Genomic DNA, 14,436 nt, shown 5'->3' on the forward strand with positions numbered 1-14,436 from the left:
AAAAATCCACAAATCTTTCTAAAACCAACAACTTTCAGGTTTAAAGGGATACCAAAGAAGTCAAGGTTTGAATATTTACATTTAGTGATCAAAGATACTAGAATGAATTCCTAACCATATGAAAAATAGTGCATAGAAGATTAGAGTTGACCAGTTCCTTGATATATTTGGTCTTGTCCATTACTACATCATATCGTACATTGGTTTAGTCTTCAAAATTAGTAAAAACCCTCACCCAACACTATGATACAAATGAGAGAGTAGTCAAGAGTTTCATTGGGGATATAATTTTTGATATTCAACTAGAAAATATAGAGAAAGTATTTCACTTACCTATCTCTAATGAATATTATGGGATCTCATTTGATAGTGCAATGAGGTGGTATAGGGAAAATCATGAGGAAGCGACTGAGATAGTTTAGAAAAGATACTGAACTAGTTTAACCCCTCACAATAGGCTTGATTGAGTGGACATGAAAAGGGTATACATAGTGGCTGATCTATTGGGTATTACATCATGTTATTGGGCCTCCTAATTGGCCTCCTAGCTGCAAGTCATCTAGAAACATAGATGGTACACTTAATAGAGAATATCGAACTATAGAGCAACAAGATTGATTGGGACACTTTCATTAGTGACTCCCTCGACTAACAACTTAGCTTCATTAAAATTAATCCAAGGTTTGATATGACATCATAATTGTCTACTTTCTCACTGCTAGGGAAAAATACATAGGGTTGACTAGAAAGGGAAACCCTCAAGATAAAAATGCTTGGCCTTATTGATCGGATTTGAACATGCATGTTATATTAAATCATATTATATTATTGCTAATGACTTTTCAAATTACATTTGTGAATTTAGCTTCTAATAAGAATGTAGATGGAGGGACCTTTTAAACTTCCATGAAGATCTATAAATAGGCTCAAGTCAAATTAAAAAGGAGAATGGTATGTAGAGACAACTCGTTTGCTAAGGTTACCAATTTGTATGAATATGAAGTTCATGGGTAACTAGGGATATGTCTTATATTTCTCTTATTATGTAAGTATATATATATATATATATATATATATATATATATATATATATATATATATATATATATATATATAAGTTTAGATTATTTAGGTATATACTATTTAAAATTATATTATATCATTTTGATCTATCTTATATTAATTAGTGGTTATTTAGGTCGAGGGTAGTATAGTCAAGATGACCAAGATGGGCACTTAATTTTAAATATGAATTAACAATGTTTTGATGTCAACATAAAGAGATACGAGATTGAACACTAATATGATCAAGATAATAATTGCACAATACTCCAAGCTCTGTAATTGATAATTGAAAATAATAATGTAACTTGTTTGTGAAAAGATGCAAACTAAGAAAGTATAGGCACTGGTAAGGTATAACTATAATAGTAGTAAACTCATAATAGAACATATAATAATAATGGAAACCCAAATATTGATGGAGACACACTGAGTAATAACTCATCCTCTTGTTGCCATCTTCTATGTTATCATCACCACATTCACATAAGATAAATCACATCTACCCATCAGAGTGTCTTGGTTGGAGTGCAGAAAACTAAGGGCTCGTAACTTCATTTCCCTAGTAGAGCCTTTTAATCCATTAATGAACCTTAACAACTTCTAGTTAAATATGGATAATGTATCCTTTAATCTTATCGACAACTCCAGTTAGGTAATTATCGAAGCTTCATTCTAAACTCTAAACTTAGCATGCAACTCACACTTTTAATCATACAAAGTAGCAGTCAAATATAACCGCCACCTGATAGGAGTATAATCCTCCTTCACAATGCACATGAAACCATTCATCTAGTCAGGAAAATGTTAATGTATTCTTCAAAAAAAAAAGTTGGTTGTGTTCTCGCATTAAAATTTTATGTTAAAAATTTATGGCATGACATTTTGGTATCAGAGCGGAGTTATACAACACTGGGCATTAATGAGTCCACAAATGAATATACCATTAAAGGTATCATAATATTATATTACAAATACGAAATAGGTCTTTATAATTGAAATCATATTAATTGGCAATTAAGTTAAACACCCTAAAATTGATGGACTGTGGTAAATAGCTAGAGCTATTAAGAATTACGATATGATAAGATGTTGGACATACTTTTGTGGAAGTCTATTTTGATTTAGGATCCCCATGTAATTCCCTCTCAATAGTCGTGAGACTTAACGATTATAGACCTCAGTACACGTGGAAATATACATTAAACAACAAAATAAAAGGAACATACCGACATTCAGGATGGAATGGGTGGTTGTGTATCTTGTTGGTGTCTAGGTATTGGTAAGAGCTCAAACCCCCTTGGATATGTAGATCCTAGTCCTTATCTTATTAACAATACCTAAAGGAAATTTAGACTAGCATGAGATCAAATGATAGAACCCTTCTTAAGTATCGATACACTCAAATGATGCACAAAGGAAGGAGTGACAGACGTAAATGAGATAACCTCATCAATCTCTCTTATAGTACCCTATTACCTTATGTTTCTTAGTAAGGGGTACTTATCATAATCTTATGCTTGTATAATGGATCCCCAGTATAATTGGTGAAAGAAACCTTCTCCCTAGACTACATTTGATGATTCTTGACAGTAATAGGTAGGTAGGTAAGGAAACATAAGACATTAAGGACCTAAATATCTAAGAATCGACAATCCCTTAGGTAATAGGGGTATGTGTCACTCTCTTGACCTATTCTTAGAAAGACTGGAAACACTAGGGAATCATTTTGCATATTTTTGATTAATCTTGTAATCCTAGGACAACCATTCCTCTTCTCTCTCTTAGGAAGACCCGAGTATGACCGCATTGCTTTTAAGAATTTGAATTGTGGTAAATTATTGTCGATGTTTTTAATGTTGCATTTTTGAAATGTTCATTTATGATGGTTTCTTGGTATGGTTCCCTTTTGCCTCGGGACACGACTTTTTGAAATGAAAGATTTAGCATTGTGGCCACACTTATATTTAATTGGTGATTTTACTTATTTTTATTTTCTATTTCCATTTTTATTTTTGAGGCATTTTTCTATGAGAGTGTTGTATGATACCTTTAAGACGGTCATATCAGGGAATATCCTAGATGAATATCACGAGAAAGTTAGGATATCACCCTTCCATTCATTATGAGTTATGAGTTCATTTAATCCTATAAACTTGGAAATATCTTGACTCTTAAACAAATATACTTCAATTTCACACTATGTTGGAGACTTTACGTAAAGGTACTAAATGTGAAAGACCTGTAAAGACTATGACCAAGTCATGAAATTAATGCAACTAAAAGGGAGCACAATAACCATTGAGCATCTACAAATGAAAGCATATAAGTAGATCGTGATAGTAAAATAACGTGTATGAAATTCTTGGAGTTAACAAAGGATATCAATCCTCTATCGATAAGTAAAGGTCAGACGAATATTGTAGGATCAATCAATGCTATGATGAAAGAATGTTTTGACACAAATAAAGAGTAAGGTTAGTCAGTAAGAACTAATAAAAACAACTAAGATGATAATGGGAAACAGATGGTCACCCAAGCAAGAGAGCGAAGAGTAAGTAAGTATGTTAACTAAGGTACAACATAGGAGGATAAGTAACTTCGATCTATAAATGGTAATGAAAATAATTAAACAAGTTGACAATGACAAAAGTAATAAGATTACACCATGAAATGACTAAACTAATAACCAAAGAAAATATAATTACAGAATTAGCTATTGAATATATTAATGTGATAAACCTTTCTTAATTGTCAAAAGGCTAGGAATGCTACAATGGGTCTATAAAGATTAAAATATAACAACAATTGCCCTATTTACTCCATAAATATGATTATATCAGGTATTGGTAGAAGTCCTAACTTGAAAAAAATGAAACTCAAACCAACCAATGGTGAATTAATCAATTCTTCCCCTAGAAGCTATGGGACCATATTCCATAAGTCTACATTTCGATTGTATGTAAGATTGTTAGGAACATGACTTGATGTTAAGGCAAGGCCCAAGTGGAATAATCATAATGAATCAAGGTAAACCTTCATGTGAGAGTTATGTCAGAAGACTTCCAGGAGGAAGTTGAGAACTAGGGGGGGAGGATGTAAGGCCCACACTAGTACCCGTGTCTAGATCTTGATGAAATAAAACTAGTTAGGAGATAATTGAGTTATGCTTTATATTTTGTTTTATTGCAAATCATGATTTAAGGGTTCCTATAGGAGACTAGTGTAGATTTTTATACTCTCTCCAGTAACATTAGGTCGATAAGATAAGACCACATGGAAATGAAACTTAAAATGTTCAAGACAAGAATATGACCATGAGACACTATGGATGATCTACGAGGCAGTTAGGATAGATAAAATAACATTCAACCTACTAAGAAAAACTATTAGTATAGGTTATGATGATAATCAGATACATGGATATGTTTGAAACTTGGTTTTAAATTATTATGACATAATTAATAAAACATTCTAACAGTCTGAGGAGTTAAGCTTAATCAAAGTTACTAGTTAACCAGTCCGCATGTATCCATTTTATATTCAATTTACGATTTACTAAAGATGATTCAGAGTTTCTTTGTTAGGTGAAACCGAGTTGTGATGATAATCTAATTGAAAATGATTTATACTCATAAAGATTACTGTGGATACACATATTCAATATTTCAATGTTTTAAATATTTTATGAGAATGATAATGAAATGTTTTGAATATGCACTTAGATGAAAGTTAAATGGAATATGCTATTGCAATGTTTTATTGATAGTACTTAGAATAGAAATGATTAGATGATAATTGTATATGTTAATGAGTAGTACGAGATATTGGATTTATGTTGTACATGTTTGTATGGATCCTGTATTATCTTATTGGGTTACTAATGTTTAAGTTGAGTGTGCAGGAAAGTGGAACCATGGTGATTAATGGGGGAAACAAGGTTCAATCTTATGTGAACACGGTTAAGCCAAGGTGAATCTTTGGAAGATTCAAAACCTCGTTGTATTGTGTTTATTTCGTACTATGACTGTGTATGAGTGTTGTAATCAGAGAGCATGGTTGATTAGTGACATGTCATCATAATGTGTGAAGTGTTTTTATGTGCATGTGTGTGTCATTTGACACTTGTATTGTCTATTTGTAAATGACATGTCCAATAGGATTCTTTGGCGTGAAGTCACTTAACCTAAGCCTAATCCTCATTGTAATATCAATTAAACCACCTTGGAGAGTGTTAGGAAGAATCACCTTTTTGACGGAAGGCAAGTTACAAGTGATAGGAATTTTAGAGAGCCTAAGTGATTCTTAAGTGTTAATTTTTGTGAAAACAAGTCACCCCCATGGTAATAGTGTGGGTTGGGGGGTTAAATATTATTATAAGTGAGTCTAGGGGACTTAGGGGACCCTCAAAAATAGCCATTTCCAAGCCAATTCGAAAATCATATTGTAACCTAACTTCTTTCCTCATGAAACCACTTGGTTAAGTCCCCATTGGTGGAAAAACACAAAAGTAAAAGAGGTAGGTGAGGATGAAAGGGAAGGTCTTTATAGGGAAGTTGTGCCAATTTTGGGGGGGATTCACCCACTCTCTAATTTTAGAGACAGCCAGGGATTGGGAAGGAGAAGCTTGAAAGCCAAGCAGGAAGAGGTCTTTGTTCCATTGCCATAGCTTGTAATCAGGTTAGTGCTTCATGCCATGCTTCTTCATTGGAAATTGTAAGAGTGCTTTTGGTAGGATTGTTCTTGGAATTCTTGTGTTGTGATAATGTGATGTACTCTTGAAAATTTCTTGTTTTATCTTTAGTTGGTTTTGTTTTCTTGTTTGTGCTTGAGTGTTGTTATGGGTGTGGGACTTACACTCACCCTTGTGGGAAGGGAAGAGAAGTCCAGGGTGAATGGGCAGTAGTTGGATTGCATAGTTGAGGACCAAAATAAAATAAAAGAAATTCATATACATATATTTATCTAGTACAAATTCACACCATAAAAATTTACCAAAATACCCCTTTGATAGGTTGGTATTGCTGAAAATTAGTAGGTAGTGAAGACTTCATATGAAAGGGTCAAAGAGAAACACCAGAAGACTTGGGAGTGGCCTATTTATATCAAGCCTTACAAGATCAAAGAGAAGAAATATATTGACTCTTTCAAGGTTAATTAGAGAACTATCCCATGGAGTAGTTCCCTACAACTCATCCTTACTTTAACCCAATTGGGATGTATAGGCACACTATGGGGTGAGAGTTTATCATAGATGCTTCTATTGAATATCACTAGATGAATTGTGTGGATGATTATGAGGTCTTCATCAATGATTACTACAAAATGGATCTTTGTGATGCAAGAGCATCTTGGGCTTGCTTGCAATTATGCAAGACAATCTAGGGCTTTCTTGCAATCCTACATGTTTGGGGTATTTGTCTTTGGAGTTGTAGACTCAGTCACCAAAGGAGTGATGCTTGGTCATTGTTGAAAGTAGTGTTGGCCGTGGTGCTCAGTCATGAAAGGGGCTCAGTTACTGAAGAGATCAACATATATTGGTGTTTGACATGAACTATAGATCTTGACATTGTCGTGGAGCTCGACATGGTCTTGGAGCTTGGCAATGTTTGTGGAGGTTGACAATGCTTGTGAATTTACTAGTGCTCATCTTGGCCTTTTTGATTCTTGGTGTGGTCTTGGTTTCTATTAGTGATGAGTTGTATGATAGCTAACTTTTGGAATTTTATTTTTGTATGGGTATTTAATTTACATTGTAGCTAACTTGTGGCTCAACATACATTTAATATAGGAGATTTAATCAAGTTAATAATGAACTAGGCCGACTTGTGGATTTTTTGGGTATAAGTAGGGGGTTTTGTGGAGTCTTTAGGCATGATCATCTAGCTTGGACAAGAGGATGAAAGGTAGATGTGGACTTTGAAGGGCTAGTAGCTGTGACTTGAGAACTAGAGGATTGCTTAGTGGACTTGAGGGTACAAGTGTGGATTTTTCTTGGCATTCTTATCCAGTTGTTGATTTGGACTAGCTAGGATTGAGATTGTAAGTTGGATCTTGCAAAATTGATATTGTAATTGCTATTTGTATTTGTCCCTAACTTGGAAGGCCTTAGAGCTAGGCATATTGCATGTAATTAACTATTATGAATAAAGAATTGTGATTTGGTATTAGATCTTGCATTATTGTTTTTTTTTTTGTTTTGTTTCCACTATGTGGTTATTTGTTGGGGGCTAGGACATCTCCTTTAGGGATTCTCTTGCCTTGTACTATGTCACTTTCTCTAGAAAAAAATGCTTCGGGGATGAAAATTTCAAGTAAGGCATGGAACAAGGACACTTTGAAGACAATGACCCCCCTCTATAATACAAAAAAGATATTTGATAGACCTAAATTGAACATAGAGGTGAATAGGCAATAAAGTGACGATGTTCAATACTAGGCCCATCACATTATTGAGTTGATGAAGAAGTGGGTCACTAAAACTTTCTCACTAAATATGCTATTTGAGGCACATCCTTAAAATTTCCTTTAACCTAATAAAGGAAAAGAAGTTAAAGTTATCACTCCTACATAGAACTCAACTTTTTCTATGAAGGAAGAGACAATGTTTCATTATAAAAGAGATTTTGCTTACTTCCTATAGGAAGAGAAGGTTAAAGGGAAGAAGAGGAAGGCTCTTGTAGTAGGAGTGGAAGAAGAGAAATAACTTGATCCCAAAGAAGAAGAAACCACACTTCAAAAGAATATCCTAAGAAAGAAGAAAATAGTCACAGTAGTGTGAGAGACTAAACCCAAAAAAAAGGCTGCTAAAGAAAAGGAGAATAATTTTGCTTCACGTTCCATAACAAAGACTATTTAGAGGAACTTAGGAAAGAGGGGTACCATAAATACACCCTTCATCTAAATAGGATGACTTGATCGACATAGGAAATTGATAAAGAAAAGAGGAGGAGAAATCAAACTTAGACTCCCTTGACCACCCATAAATAGCCAATTCAAATGGAAGAGTCTATTGACTAGAAGAAATAAGATGAGACTGGGGATGATTCTAACATGTTTGATTTTTCATACTTTAACTTCATGCCCATAGGGACCACCTTGGAACTAGGGGAAATAGGAAGACACCAAGGGAAGAGTTGTAAGGTGATGACTCTACAAACACACCTCCTCCACCTCTTGGAACTCCAAAATCACCACAACCTCTACCTCCCAAGTAGTACACAATGATAATGTCTCTTCCTATTTTAGATGATTAAATCCAAGAGATAGATAAAAGATAGGTGAATACAAAGAAGGAATTACTAGAGGTGTAGCAAGAAAAACCTCCTTAAGAGAAACCTACCCCATTGGTAACACAACCTCTATCTCTACAAAAGTAAATAGAGACCACATAGGTGATTGGGGAACAACTAGAAGAGAGGAATCCAAACACAAAAATAAATAGAGGGAAGGGACTTGCTTCCATAAGTACTTCATCATCTCAGAAACTAGAAACCTTGCAAGGCTCAGTTCCCAAATGGTTGTCTTGATTAGTTCACTGAAGGACAAGGAGTTATACCATCATTGAGGATTTTGATGTATCATCTATTAGTAAGGACTTCTAAACTCTCTTTCTAACCAAAGAAGCTTAGCAGCTAACATTTGGGACAAGGGATGACTAGGACAATTGGGTAGCTTAGTTAGAAATTCCTCTAGCATAGGGAGATCTATCAAACTTGGTCCTTGAGGATTATCATATGTAGGAGATTGTGCTAGGGAAACCCACCAAGGATAGTGGGAAAGTGGTGACCACCTTGGGATTATGCCAAGTATTAAATTAGTTAGACCAAGATGAAGAAGAGATTCAAGTTTTGAGAAATTAAAATGAAGCATTGTGAGAGTTTGTTAAAGAAGTAGTGGGTCCCATTAACTTCACTAGGCCTAAGGTAGCCTTGAAGGTTGTCCTTAAGAAATGAGCTTTGACCACACCTTAAACGGATTCATTTTTGGATGCCTTCTATATATGAAAACACAATTTTTAAGTATTAGGAGTAGAATACATCGAATAAAATATTCAGCTACTACATGGTATTCAAGAGAATGCAAAGAAACTAGGTAGTATGGTAGATGATGATTTTGGTTTGATTGATGAAGTAAAGACATGAAAAAACTCATTATCAGCTTTAAATAATATTAGAGGGAAAAAATATCAAATGATGCTTGTAATTTTCACTGGTAAAGAGCTCAATAAGTTTCATCAATGGATCAAGAAGATGGAAGAAGGAACTAAATTTATGTTGCAAATGTTCAGAGAAATACATGATATACATGGGGAAAAGGATTGAAAGAAGATAATGGAAGTGGATAAAAATTATAGTGAGGTAAGTATAGAAATGTTTAATGATAATTATAGAGATAAAATATGCTTCATAGAGATGGTGGTACAAAATTCCTAGGATTCCTTTGGCATAGTGTCCTCTGAAGATAATGTGAGAAGAGATTTCAAGGTTGAGGAAACACTAAAGAAGTTGGATAATAAAATGAAGAGTTTTTACAAGGATTGGAAGGAGGTCCACAATTTTCATAAAATCATGAATGATTAATATGAAGGGATGAATATTCTTGACTCTCTCAAGGTCACCAGGATTATATAAAATTTCAAAATAGCACATCTTGGTATCAATCTAGGGGAAAGAAGGAAAACCTAGATGTCTAAACTTTAGAATTTTTACTTAAGAGGAATTTTGCATTTTTTTCCTAGGAAGCACCACATCTCTACAACTATATATTATTGAAGCTTTGAAGTTCTTAGTAATGTTCACAATTTTCACCTCCCCAACTCTGGAACTCCACAAGTCCAACACTTTTTGGGAATTCTTTGTTGTGAGGCTAGTTAATTGCTAGTTGTTAAATTTGGCACTTATTTTTTCTTTGATTCAACTTTTTTTTTTTTGAGTTTGTAAATAGTTCACTGATGGGTACTTATGGAGATCTAAAAGTTGATATTTCTTGAAGTCACAAGAATGCGAGTTTCTTCTTGGAGATATCTCTCTTCTTATCTTCTTCTTCTATTATAGTTTTTACTCATGTAAAGGTCCATGCACCATTAAATAACAAAAATTAAAAGTATAGACCTACTTAGCACCATGTTAGAGGGAAATTTGTATATAAATATTTTAATTTTAATAGTTTTTGCATACTTTTTGCATGAGAAAAACCCTAGCTCCAAAAATCATATCAATGGAGAGGGTTTCTTATAAATACAAAGATGTATTATGTAAAACATACTAGTCTTTTTTGCAATAAAGTTATGCTATTGGTGCTCTTATTATGTGTGGAGTATTTCTTATTGGAATGTGCATTTCCTTTGTGAATTTATGATTCATGAATAGCAATAGAGTCAATATTCTTATTGTATTTGATGTTTGTGCAATCTTAGTTTTCTAGAGTTTGTTATGTTTAGTTGCATAATACATCTATTCTGACGAATTGGAGAAGGGATTTTTATCATGTTTACATAGAAATTTGTCTCATGTGCAATTAATTTTGTGGTTGCATGATTCAATGAGTTGTTGTGAAATATCATACAATCTTTACCAGTTCTATTGATGACCGTGTTAATAGATTTTGGACATGCTACTCCTACTTTCATTGGTTTTCCTCAAATTTGTTCAAAGATTGAATTTGTAGACACATTTCTGTTGTGGATTATGTCCATTTAGGTTTTCCCATTTTTAGTAATTTGTTTAATTTATCATTGCTCTATGTCCATGCAATTTTCTTTATACACAAACTGGTTAGAGTAGGAATTCATATAACTAAACAATCAAAAATTTGCATAAATTAAAAAAATTAGGAATTTTTTGTCCCAACTATAGGTCTATATATTGAGAGGATGTTGGGGGGGGGGGGGGGAATGAATAAGTATGCTCACTAGTTTTCACTTTTCACTATAGATCTTGCTTCTCTTCTATCTATGAGTTAGTGCAAGCAATAACTCAACTAGTTAGGGTCAAGAAAAATATATATCCCATGAAAATACAAACACATAAAACAATATTTATCTTCTGTAAACCCAACTAGGGTAGAAACCATGGTACACAAGTCAATCCTCACAATTTTGTACTCTTCTTAAGTACACCTAATTAAGAGATTATCCCTATAAAAAATTACAAAGACACTATAAGGTGCCACCCTGCTAGGGGACTTTGATGAGATTTATTAGGATCTTTCTCTATTAGGAGCTGATTGGTTAAAGGACTTAGAAACACAAGCTAATGTGTCACCTTGCAAATGGATCTATACAAAGAACATGCTAAAGTCCATCCTCAATGGGTTTTGCTATTGCAAAAAATAATTAAAATGTGTTGGTAATATGGCTAAGTAGGATGAGTAAGGGTTTTCATTTATTGAAACATATAATTATGGAATGGAAGGCAAAATGTATAGTTGAAGATTCTATGCTCAGAGATAGAAAATTGTCTAAGTGTTAGACAACCTTAATATCAATACATAGATAGTTTTTGATATTGCAAAGTCTACAATGATATTTGACATGTACGAAGTTAAGGACAAGTAGTGCAGATAGTCCTGATGATGTGGCTAAGTGTGTAGTATGGTACAATTAGTATGATGTCAGTTATATCATATTTTTTTATAGTAAAGGTAGTGAACAAAGCAGAATGAAGCACACCAATAAAAGATGAATAATAGGTTAAGGAATTATTTTGTTTACAAAATAATTACTTAATTATTTAAGAATGACATCCTAGGTGTTAACCCTAAGTTAGCATAAACTAATTTTGTATTTAGCCAAGCATGTGGAAGAATCCTAGATAGGGTTTTGCAAAAATAAAAATGTATAAGTAAGAAATTATTACTTGTGAAGATGAAGATGAAGATGCGCACTATGTATGTGATACACAAACTTATGTGAAGGCTTTATGATGTAAATTATAATGTAAGATCAGAGATATGAAAAGTAAAATTATCAATGGTAAAGAGGTTATTTTATCTATCTCATTTTGTATAAAGAAACTGTATTGTATAGTTGTATGTTAGGATAGTGGGCTTTTCTTGCATACATATGTAGTTTTATTACCAATTCTTAATAGGGTCGAGGCTTTTAATAGGGCCTATTCCTCTAACAAGGGCCAATAAACTAGATGTATTTCATAGACTCCTAACAGGGTCAATGTCCTTAACAAGATTTTTTTTCTTAGTGGATCATTTTTTGGGTACCATCCCCACTGAGGTTTTCCCTTGGCTAGGGTTTCCCTAGTTAACAAAATATGGTGTTATGAGTTTTTTTTCTATAAAGATTTATTTTTTTGTTCAATATTATAGGTTTACTTTGATATGCATGTTGTAAAGAAATTAATAATATCTAGTTGTAGGAAAAAGATTGTAGAATACAGATTCCCCCTCCCTCTCAATATTATCTATTTCTAACAAAATGACCCAGTAGTTTAGCTACTAAGATTATCTTGGTATAAATCCTACGTTGGATCTTTATACTAATATACAAATGCACATTTCTTTCTCTCAGCTTTACAACTTTAGTCTCTAATCACTTGTGTGCTCTCTCCACTTTGTACACACAAAACTCTTTTGTGCTCTAGAGGCTTGCTTTCCTCTTCTCGATGCAATAGTCAACTCGAAGGATTGATCTTCTCTTGATCAATATTCCTTCTTGTGAGATTCCACTTTTTGTTATGATGTGGAGCCTAATTAGACTCAGAGGTTTATTTAGTGTGTTTTTCTTCCCATATTATTTCTATGGGGGTTTGGGGGCAGCACCCCTAAGATGAAAAGGTGTCAGCTACTATTTCTATTATTCTAGTCCTAATCTTTTAAGAAACAAAAAAATTGTATAGAAAGGCTTAGGGTTAGGGATTTTCTTAAGGTGTGATGCAAAAATTGGTTCTTGCAGTGGTATTGAGCTATAAGGGATTATAGATTGTAATCATTAGATAATGATAATATTGGACTTACTGTTGGTGGATTTATCCCAGGGATTGCATGAACCACATTAAATCTTGGTGTGTTATGTTCTCTTATGTGTGATCTATTATTTTCTAATATTGGTTATATTTGCATGTAGCTATTATTTCTATTTGAGGTTAATCCTGACAAGTGGTATCAAAGCCAGACCATTGTCATTTTGTTTTGCCAAACCATCACTGTTTACTTTTTTTAGCTATCCTCTTTAGGAAGGCCTAATTATTGAGTGGGAGTCTCATGGTTGAGTGGAAGCAATGGAAGATGAGGGTAAGAGAAAGGTGGAGAAGTTTAATGGGTAGAACTTTCAGTTATGAAAGATGCAAATGGAGGAATATCTTTATTAGAAGGATTTATGGAAGTCATTGGAAGGAAAATCAAAGAAACATGGAACTATGACAAATGAGGAATGGGAGATTTTACACAAAAAGAAATTTTGAAGCATTTGGTTATGCTTGGCACCATCAATAACATTTAACATTACAAAAGTGAAGACAACAGAACGGTTGATGGAAACCCTAGTGAAATTGTATGAAAAGCTCTTCACTTCAAACAAGGTATTTCTAATGAAGTGATTATTTAATATGAAGATGATAGAAGTTGTATCTATTATATATCATTTAAATGAGTTTAATACTATTATTAGTTAGTTATCTTCTATGGGTATTAATTTTGATGAAGAAATTAGGGCTTTCTTGATTTTGTGTTCTTTTCTTGAAAGCTGGAATGGCTCAGAAATGGCTATGAGTGATTCTATTTCTGGATCTAATACCCTAAAATATGATGATGTGATCGATGTTATTTTGAGTGAAAAAACTCATAGGAAAACCTTAGGTGGATCTACACTAGGAAGTGATTTGAATGCACAAAGCAGAGCAGAATGACTGAGAGAGGAAATAATTCTAGAAATAATGGGAAATCAAGAGGAAAGTCAAAGGGGAAGAGGTCTAAATACAAAGGACCAAGAGATTACTGGTATTGAGGTAAACTAGGGCATAAGAAGAAAGATTGATGGACTCAAAAGAGAAATGAAAGAGATAAACTAGAAGGGAAAAAGGAGGAAAATGTGATAAGTAACAAATCCAAAGAGGATTATTTTCTTCTATCTTTAGAAAGTGTTGATGATTCATGGGTTTTAGATTCTGGTGCTTCATTTCATGCTAAACCTCATAGAGGTTATTTTATTGATTATGTCCAAGGGGATTTTGGGCTTGTTTATTTGGGGGATAATGAACCCTATTAGATTTTTGGAAAGGGAAAAGTTAAGGTTAAGTTGTAGAATGGGAATCATTGGCCACTACATGAGGTAAGACATGTTCCAAGGCTAAGTAGGAATTTAATTTTAGTAGGGAAACTTGGTGATGAGGGTTGTGTAGTTAGTTTTAATGATAAAAA

This window comes from Cupressus sempervirens, chromosome 7 (genome assembly GCF_028749045.1).
Source record: "Cupressus sempervirens isolate cs-2001-9-10 chromosome 7, ASM2874904v1, whole genome shotgun sequence".
NCBI lineage: Eukaryota > Viridiplantae > Streptophyta > Pinopsida > Cupressales > Cupressaceae > Cupressus > Cupressus sempervirens.